The sequence below is a fragment of the Drosophila ananassae genome, unplaced genomic scaffold, assembly GCF_017639315.1.
Source record: "Drosophila ananassae strain 14024-0371.13 unplaced genomic scaffold, ASM1763931v2 tig00000107, whole genome shotgun sequence".
Taxonomy (NCBI): Eukaryota; Metazoa; Arthropoda; class Insecta; order Diptera; family Drosophilidae; genus Drosophila; species Drosophila ananassae.
The window spans coordinates 80993-91320 of NW_025319115.1; the positions used below are offsets into that span (position 1 = coordinate 80993).

At 37.2% G+C, this 10328-nt stretch overlaps 1 long non-coding RNA gene across 1 annotated transcript; it reads left to right on the plus strand.

Annotated features, from left to right (window-relative positions):
• The first annotated feature begins 201 nt into the window (after nucleotides 1-201).
• On the plus strand, nucleotides 202-696 carry LOC116655635. The gene is made up of 2 exons (XR_004310694.2): nucleotides 202-596; nucleotides 660-696. It is a non-coding gene; the product is annotated as an uncharacterized LOC116655635 (long non-coding RNA).
• The last annotated feature ends 9632 nt before the right edge of the window (nucleotides 697-10328 follow it).

Here is a 10328-nt window from a genome sequence, read left to right on the forward strand (position 1 = left end):
CCCCAGGGACCGCATCGCACCCACTCCATCATCATGTATGGGCGCAGTGAGTTCGCAATCCACCCCGTTTCTAGAGTAGCTTCCTGCAGGACAACACGGGCCAGCCGGCCAAGATGGCCAAGGACGTCACTAGTAGCTTCGAAGGCACCTGCATGGATCACAGCAGCTAAAAGACAAGTTGACGAGCCTGCAGGGTCTGCAGGAGCCACTGCGTCAGCACTATCTGTCTGAGGTGGCCCACCTACACATAGGTGGGACATAAAATGGGTTCCTTATATAAACTCCGCACTCCGACTTCATTTTAGAGTTCAACTCTCCATCTGCGTGAATCACATCATCAAAAGTGTCTTCCCGGGTCGATGGCCACAAGTGGTGGACAACATCAGCATCGCGCTTACGCAGTACAGCCTTCCGATGGACTTCATCACCCGAGAGATCTTCTCGCAGTGGATGGAGATTGGTCGCCAAATTGATAATCGGGATGAGCCAAATTGATGTCGGGATAGTTCCCATTTGGACGATGATGAGCGCACCGAATTAACATACTGCTACACCAAGAAGTGGGCTCTCCACATCATGGTTCGCATGTTCGAGGGGTAAGTTTGAAAAAAAACGAAATCCTGTGAGCTGAAATCCTTAATCTTTTATGTATTTTTTAGGTATGGAAGTCCCAGCAACGTAGTTAGTGAAAAGCACTTTAAATTCTGCCTAGGTGTCCTGAAGGTGCTTGTCGAGGTGCTCGACGTATCTATCTATAAAAACGTATCTATTGCAGGTTCAGCTTGTTTAGTAAAGCTTTACAGAAATTGTAGATAGCCATGTATGAATGTAGAAAATCTGAGATTTTAACTTTGGATGAGTATTCCAAAGATATGGTAACTGCTAGCCATTTTTTAATTTTAGTTGATATACATACTTTTCAAAAATGATATGTACTAAAAACAATGATGGTCATAGCCATTCCACGGCCTACATAATTCAATATATGGTAAAATTTGATCAATTTCTTCTCTAAGGTGTACCGCAGAAACTGTGGGTGATAGAACCTATGTTTGTTCTGGACTTTGGTTCAGGGGCGCCTAAAGGTTATGGAGCATGTAAAGTTATGCGTGGAGGAAAAAAAAGTTGGAAATTGTCGGCCTGTGAACTTGCAATTTTTAGATTTGTAAAATAAAAATTTGATTAATTATTTAAATTTTTAATAATTATGGAATTTCAATTGGTCTGTGCGTTGAAGTCTTGTAATAAGACAATCTCGGCTTCCCAGGCTACCATCCACTGCTAGCTTTGTGAAAACGTGTTACACGCTAAGTGTGCCGGGTTCGGATGCTATTTCACGTAGGTCTGGTCTCCACTTTTGCTGTGACGGTTGTCGTGCTGTTCAGGACGAAATGAGATCGTTCATATGGCAGATTAAAAGTGGATTCAAGGAGTTGGTTAGTGGTTTTCGTAATTTCAATGACCAACTCTGTGCGCTCGATACACAGTTAGTCTTTAACTACTAAATGAGTAATGTCCTTGTGGCGAATAATTCTTAGCCTGCCCAGCCGACAACTATGCAGCCGCTTATATCTCTGGCCACCCCAAGGGCCGGACCTAAGAAATATCTCAGGCTTCCGAATATATCAGAATTAATGAGCAATGGCCCAATATGTCACTTCTTCTCTTTATCATCAAACGGACGGACGTGTTTTTTTTGTGCGCACTGCGTTTTTAAAAAATTTGTAATAAGCTTTCCATAAACAATCGGTGTTTATTCCTTTACACAAATGAAATAAATAAAAAAAAACCAAATTGCAATTTTTAGATCCGTTTCGCTTCGCGGGTGCAGTGATATATTTGGAGGTTAAATAATAATTTGATTATTCTTCCAAACATAGCCCTTCTCTGCTTCTTCATCTCTTACGGTGTTGCTTCTTTTCTATTGCTTCTACTCTCGCTCAATAGAGATTCTTATCTCTATTCTTTGCATGTTATTAACTCGCACTACCTGCTCTCTTTAATCTCTGCGCCTTCGTTTCCCTGGTACAGTAGTTCAAGGTTCCTAAATAAAAACAAACAAAATTGTATTAATTTATTAATTGTTTAATTTTTACTATTTTAAATTAATGAATTATTTAATTTTTAATAATTATGGAACTTGTCTGTGCGCTGAAGTCTTGTAATAAGACAATCTCGTCTTCCCAGCCTACCATCGACTTCTGGCTTTGTGAAAACGATTTACACGCTAATTGTGACGGGTTCACGGCCTCAGTTTCGTATGCAATGTCACGTAGGTGTGGTCTCCACTTTTGATGAGATCGTTTATGAGGCAGACTAAAAGTGGATTCAAATAGTTTATTAGCGGTTTTCGGATACTTCTGAGATTGATATTTCGGCTTATATCAAAGCCAAATCAAAAGTCGACTTAAAAATGATGGACATTCCAAAATTTAAATATTCATACACCAGGCACACGTCATCTTTCAAAATACCAGAGAATATTTTCGTCCAAGAACATCAGCCAAGTACGGTGAATAAAAAAAAAACCAAACCTGTGGGTGTAAAACTCCCACATGTTACGGCCACTGACCAACCTTCCACCTCATCTTCCTCTGTTTTAAAAATCTAATGTCTTCACTAACACTTACCTATCAGAATACAAGAGGGATACGTAGTAAACTTCCCAAACTGTATTCTGATAGTTATTTCTTTGCATCTCACATTATTGTATTTACAGAAACTTGGTTAAAGCCGGAGATCCTAAGCTCCAAAATTTTTCCTAGTAGGTACACTACTTTTAGATGTGATAGAACTCTGCAAAGCGGGGGAGGAGTGTTAATCTCTGTAGACTCCAAACTCGCTTCTAAAGAGGTCAAATCACATTGAGAGTTTGGTGACATTGAATTCCTTTGCATCAAAATCACTTTGTCCGATCAATCTTTGTATTTTACCTGTTCTTTCATACCACCTTCGTCCAAACCGCCAACATACTGGCAACATTTGTCCGCTATTCGTTTGGTTTTCGATCGCCTGTCTGATGGTGACCAGCTGATAGCTCTGGGTGACTTTAATATCCCAGAACTTATGTGGTCAAATGTTAAAAATTCACCACGACTTCCCTGCGAGCATGTTCGACATGTCACTCGGGCAAATTAACCACGTTAGAAATTCTTTAGGTTGCCTGCTGGACTTATGTTTCGTTTCTGATCCTGATGTAATTACTCTTTTCAGAACTTTTAATTCCTGATGGAATTAGTCTATCCAGAACCCCTTTCTTACCCAGAGGATCCATATCATCCCACTCTTGAGCTTTCAATCGAAAAGAATTCCTTAATTGACCATAAGTCTACACTTAAATAAAGTTCGTTTCTTCCGTAAGGCTGACTTTTTTTTAAAATTAAATAAGTTAATTTCGGAATTTGATTGGTCTGATTTACTGGCATGTGAGGATATAAACCAGAGAACTGCACGAATCACATTTTTTTTGTTCATACTCGAGTAATGATAGGTTACTCTGATTGATTTTAAAATTTGATTCATGTGAACAGAGCGATCCGAATGCTTCGTGTCAATGATTTGGAACAATTTTGAATCACTATCGCATCAATTGGGAATGATTTGTTTTGATTTGTTCAGAAGCAAAGCAATACCCGAAAATGATGTAAAATCATACACATATGATTGATTCTGATTCGCCTGCTGAGCTTAATGAGCTTTAATCTGGAGCCTTTTGAGGCTGTATCTGGAGCCTATATGAGGCTTAATATATTTATAAGGTTACGTGGAAATTTGGTTAAAAGCAACGCCATAAATAGGGTAATCAAAATTTGGTCAAGAGGATAATAAAATAATAAATAAATATTAAACAATTGGCTTTGTAACATAATCTTTCTCGGTGTGGAGCAACCTGACTTATAGCTATGCGCGTTTGAAAATGTCGCCAGTATGTTGGGCTGATTTTTAATTCCACCTTATTTCATTATTAATCAATTAATTTAAAACCATGTTTCGAGACTACCAAATCTTTAATTGAAACAAAATAATCGATTTTTTTGTACCATATAAAAATTTGTGCCATCACTACTTGTCACTCATTACTACAAGTCTCTGGTTTCAATCATACATTTTTACTCGAGTATACCTCAATGATTTAAATTTTAAATCATCTGCCTGGATCGTAGCCTACTTCAACAATCATTTTGTATCAAAGTCAGTCAATTATACCTGACGATTTTTTTGAAGCGATTTGATTCAAACCGAGCTAAACTATACGATACAAATCACATCAACTGATTTAAAGTTGACTTGTACTTGAATCGATTTGAAATGTTGTGACATATGATGTGATTTGATTTGATCTGTTTTTGTTAAAGATGATTTTATCATACTCAATCATACTCGTTGCAGTTCTCTGATATAAACATCGCATTACAAACATTTTATTTTACTTTAAACTCATTTTTCGACGCTTGCGAGCCGTGAAAATATCCGTCCGCTTCAACTAATCAGCCTTGGTATACAGGCACCTTAAAAATTTAAAGAATAGTATGAGTAGACTTTTAAATAAACATAGACTGTCTGGCTGTACAGTTAGTTATGCAATATACTTAGTAGCTTGGTCCACTTTCACCGGGCATAACGCAGAACATTATAGGAGTTATATTCGCCGCTGCAGGATTCAGTTTACTCAGGATCCGAAGCAGTTTTATAACTTTGCTAACACTAAGCGTAAACATGCTTGAACATGCTTTCCCCCACTGCTTACGTTTGAGAACTCTTATGCGAACACTGATCAGGCAATGGCCGATCTCTTTGCACAGTTTTGTCAAACTACGTATTCAAACAGCTGCAGTTCAGCTCAGCCTTACACTTATAATATCCAATCAGCCAACCTTATATTTTGCCCATCTTTCGATCAAAGTGGTGTGTTATCTTCGTCAAGCCTGTGTATTCGCCTTTCCTATATGAAGTACCAGGCTGTGTTTTGAAGAACTGCGCCGAGGCTCTGTGCAAACCGCTCGTTAAACTCTTTAATCTATCCCTGGAAACTTCGATCTTTCCCCTAATGTGGAAGGAAGCCTCCATTATTCAGCTGCATAAACAATGGAAAAAATCCGACGCTGTAAATTATAGAGGCATCTCTAAATTGTCAGCAATTCTAAAGCTTTTTGAAAAATTCATCACTCCAATTTTTCAACACCTATGTAGTTCAATAATAACTCCGTTCCAGCATGGCTTCATGAAGCGCCGCTCCACCACTACCAACTTATTGAAGCTAACATCTTTTATCACGGATGGCTTCCGAAATGGCTTACAAACAGACGTCATTTACACTGACTTGAGTAAAGCATTTGACTCCGTTAACCATTCGCTTCTTATAAGTAAACTCAGTCTTTTGGGATTCCCAACTGATCTTCTTATCTGAATTTCGAGCTACTTATCTGGGAGAACCCAACGTGTCTTCTTTAAAGTTGTTACCATCTGGGATGCCCCAAGGAAGCCATCTTGGACCTACTTTTTACACTGTTTATTAACGACCTGCACCTTGCCTTAACTAATTTACTTGTATATACGCTCTCTACCACATCTGGTCACTTTGCTCTACTTGTGCATCGCCGGATCAGTCCTACTGCAGCCTGCGGACGGAGCAATAAACAATAAAAAACAATAAAAGAGAATTTACCAACCATTTTGATTTATATTATTATGTCAAATTGTCAAATCGATATTTAGCATATCGAATTATTTTGCCAAAGAGGAATCCATTGAAACTCCCAACCTTCTAACTTGAAAAACAACCAAGTTATGGCATTTTCAATCAATCAGTTATATGGTAGTTATAGGATATTAACGGCCGATCCTTATGAAATTTGGCAGATCGGATAAGCTCAAATTAGAATGCATAGAAAGTCCCATCCTTCTAACTTGAAAAACAACGAAGTTATGGTATTTCCGATCATTCAGTTATATGGCAGCTGTAGGATATAGTCGACCGATCCCGCCCGATCCGACTTATATACCCCCTGCAAATAAAAGAAGGATGTGTGTAAAGTTTTAACTCGATAGCTCTAAAACTGAGAGACTAGTTTGCGAAGAAACAGACAGACGGACAGACGGACAGACGGACATGCTTATATATACTTTATAGGACCGGAGATGTCTCCTTCACTGTGTTGCACACTTTTGACCAAAATTATAATACCCTCTGCAAGGGTATAATAAGAAACAAATTTTGAAATATTTCTAAGAAATATCTATTCACACAGTTCTCCATGTAAATTGCCCTGTCTATCGCTTCCAAAAGGATTGGAAATGGGCCAACATACGTGAGGCTGTTGAGCTTTAGCATTGTGCTGTTAAGCGCCTGTTAAGCATATATATACAATTTTCAAGACTTGATTCCATCGAATTAGCTTTCTCTTGATATACCGTTCAAAAATTAGATTTACAATATTATACCGTGCAAAATGGGGCATCCTTCATAAAGATTGGCGCCAATTGGCGCAATTTTTGTTTGGAAGCCTCAAAATATGTGAGTATTATTGCAAATTATTAATGCAACAATAATGCAAATTATTAATTATAAAATTTTATTTCTTATTTTCCATTAAAATCAATGGGGAACTGTAAATCGATTCTTTCAAAATTGTAGGGAGCGATTTGAATAAATTTTGCTCTAGATATAGAAGAAAGGGTGCTACCTCGACTCAACTTCCGTGCATATGGGGGCATTCTCTTAGAGCTTCACAATACGAAAAACAATATTTTGGGGTCATTTTTGTATGGGATGTTAACGAGATTGGCCCACATTTATGCAATTTTCTCCAAAACGTTGGGAGCGATTAGCTGGTATATCGCTGGTGATATTAAGCTGGTATATCGGGAGTTTTTGGACCTCCTCAAATTTCTGAGATAGAACCCAAAACAGAATGGGGCCAATTTTTCAAATGTATTTTTATACTATTTTAAGGATGTAGATCCCGTCAAAAGTAAAAAAAAACTATAAATTATTCAATTCTTAAAAATTCTAGACTTTATTTTAATTATTTTAGTGCAGGGATGCCCAGACCCATTGCTCTCGTTCCTCCATTGTTGTTGGATTGATCTGTCATATGGGTAGAGCAAAGTCATATACATGTACTTCTCCCAGCATAGGCAAGGCAAATTACAATAACAATATTGCATAGCTTAACAACACTTAAATAAGTTTCAACAGTATTAGGCCTATTGCGAAGGCATTTTGTTTTTGGATTGGAACTAAAAAAATAATTATAATTATCGTACATGGATTGAATTTTGCTCTGTCATAAGCAGTGCTCCTGTTTTAGTGGCTATACAGTGACACAATTGAAAATAAAAAAGGTCGTTGCTGGGTTCCGTTTCCACCATTCTACTTCGACACTAATATGGCGAAGCTAATTTGACGGACGTTGGTTTGCGACATGTTGCCAGCTACAAAGGTTGTACTGCATTTAAGCAAGCTTAAACTCGACTTACAGCCTACCGTGCTCACATGGCAATGTACAACCGTAGGGTGCACTGTCAATCACGGGAAGGAGGAAAAAATAACCTGTCGGGATTGGAATGACAAGCACTCCTTTTGGGGAAATCCTAGATCCTGCCCCAAAAGCAGATCCAGAGGCAGATCACTCCAATGCTCTTCTAAATGTGCTGGACACAGGTGGGGCCACACACAACCCTTTTTAATCAAAGACAGTGTCCATCTACCATAAATTGCGCTATTTACTTTGGCCTTAGCTATGGAAGCTCCACACAAACTCTGCAGTTGATCTGTATTCTGATCATCTTCCCATACTCATAGAACTATCAGTATGCGGTCGCCTAGTTTCTCTCTCGTAGGCTAATCCCACATGGAGCAAACTTAAAGGATGCCCTATCAGAATCGATTTTACTCAATACTGAAATAAATAAAAGGCACGATATTGAGGACACAACCGATATCTTCAATCATAATATATTATATACCATGCTGCCCTCGCAGCCACTAGCCATATAACAAACCCCAGAGGTGATAAAGTTTCTCAAAACACTGTTATCGAACACTCCTCAAAGATTATTAATGAAGAAAAAATAAAGCGAAAAAATAATATTTACACAGAAAACGTCACTTTATCTAGTTTATCCTCATCATCATCCTGGAACGCGACCATCGGCTTAGCCAAAGAACGGCAAGTACGCGACCAGGAAACTATACCACACTATATAAATCAATTTTTATTCAGTCTGCCACTGCGCTATTAGAAGTTAAAACCACTATTATAACTAAATTTTAAAAAAATCAATATTGTCAAACTAAATTAATACAGTTAAAACTAAAACTAAAAAAGAAATCAAAATAATATAAATCAAAATCTACGCCCTGGCAGACTATAAAAAATTTATTTCTATTTACTCTGCCACTATGCTATAATTGCTCTAGAACTAAATTAAAATAGAAATTAAAAATAATGTAAACCTAAATCAAATCAACTTTATCTAAATCTAAACCTAGATCAAATCAACTCCAATACCTTATTTCAATGCCTTATTTTCATCCTGGAACGTGACCACGTCTAAACTTTTATCATTATTACTTAATATTTATCCTTAAAGAAGTAGTAGTATCTAAAAATATTGTATTGTTAAACTGAATTACTACTGCTAAACAAATACTTAAATCAAAAAAGAAATTTAAAATAACTTAAACCTAAATCAAATCTAAAAACGCCGTTAAAAATAAAAAAACTCCAACAAAACCAGCTGATTGGTCTCTGCCGTAAGGCCAATATGTAATATTTCAATGTCAAGTAAATAAATAATATGCGCAGCTGAGCTTCCAGTATTAGTTTGAGACCATCAGGATCAACAATGAAAAAAAATTCAACATGCCAACATTTTTATTGTATTTTTACTATGTAAAAATCGTGGGGGACAATAAAAATACCAGTTCTCATCTCGAAAGGTACAAAACCGTGCGATCTTAAGGATCCTTCTCCAATACCAATATAATTTTTATTCTATAATTTGGGTCGAAATTTGGAAATAAGTCGGGATTTTCTTTTCTATTTATTTATCTGATCCTGTGTCTAATATTAATTTTCTGCCAGTTTATTATATTTATAAAAATATTTGAATTGCTATTGATTTTGAATTGAGACTGAATTTTATATTTTTCTAGGGATTTTTGCTGGTTCTCCGAAGTGCCATGACCTTATCGGACGTTATTGCTTAGGTTATATGAAGGGCTGATACGTTAGTTGTTATAGTTATAGTTATTTCCGCCTCTGTTCCACTTTCACTTTCAGAGTTTATACTTTTGATTATAATAATTTCGGTGATTTTTATAATCACGACCAGTGCCTCTACCATAGTAGCCTCTATCATAGTTGAGAATGTACCAGACTCAAAAATGGTTTTCAGTTTTCCGTTTTCACAATTTCTGATGTTCAGCTACTAGTCCTTCATCGATGTATGAAGCTTTAAGCAGCTTCCTTAGATTATCAATCTCTGGTAATATGGATGGCTATTTTTCCTTTTTGGAAAACGAGTGCCATTTTATACCCTTGCACGGGATCGTTGCACGGGATCCATCGGGGATGGACGGCCGGGATCGGTCGACTATATCCTATAGCTGCCATATAACTGATTGATCGGAAATGCCATAACTTTGGTGTTTTTTAAGTTAGAGGGTTGGAAGTTTCTACACATGTTATATTTGACCAAAATATCTTGTGTACAAAATTTCGTAAGGATCGGCCGACTATATCCTATAGCTGTCATAGAACGATCGAAATTGGCATAACTTTGGTGTTTTTTAAGTTAGAAAGATGGGATTTGGTAGAGATTCTATTTTGGGAAAAACAATCTGATTTGTCGAATTTCATAAGGATCGGCCAACTATATCCTATTGCTGCCATATAACTGATTGATCGAAAATGCTATAACTTCGTTGTTTTTCAAGTTAGAAGGATGGGAGTTTCAATGGATTCCTCTTTTGGCAAAATAATTCGATTTTCCAAGTTTCATAAGGATCGGCCAACTATATACGATCCGCTATATATCTAATAATATAAGATGCGTGGCGCCACCTAGCGGACTGCGACTCAACTGCAAGGGTATATAAACTTCGGCTCCGCCCGAAGTTAGCTTTCCTTTCTTGTTTTTAATTAAAATAACGACGAAAAAAGAAAAAATGCGTGCACTCGAGTAAACGTTATAATTCGATCTATATTCAATAATAAACTTAGGCCTAGCTTATCTATTGCGGCGAAGAAACGAGTTCACAAGAGAGCGCAACTTAGCTAATTTATACCAGCCTTACAAATAACTTAAGATTATTTTTCAAT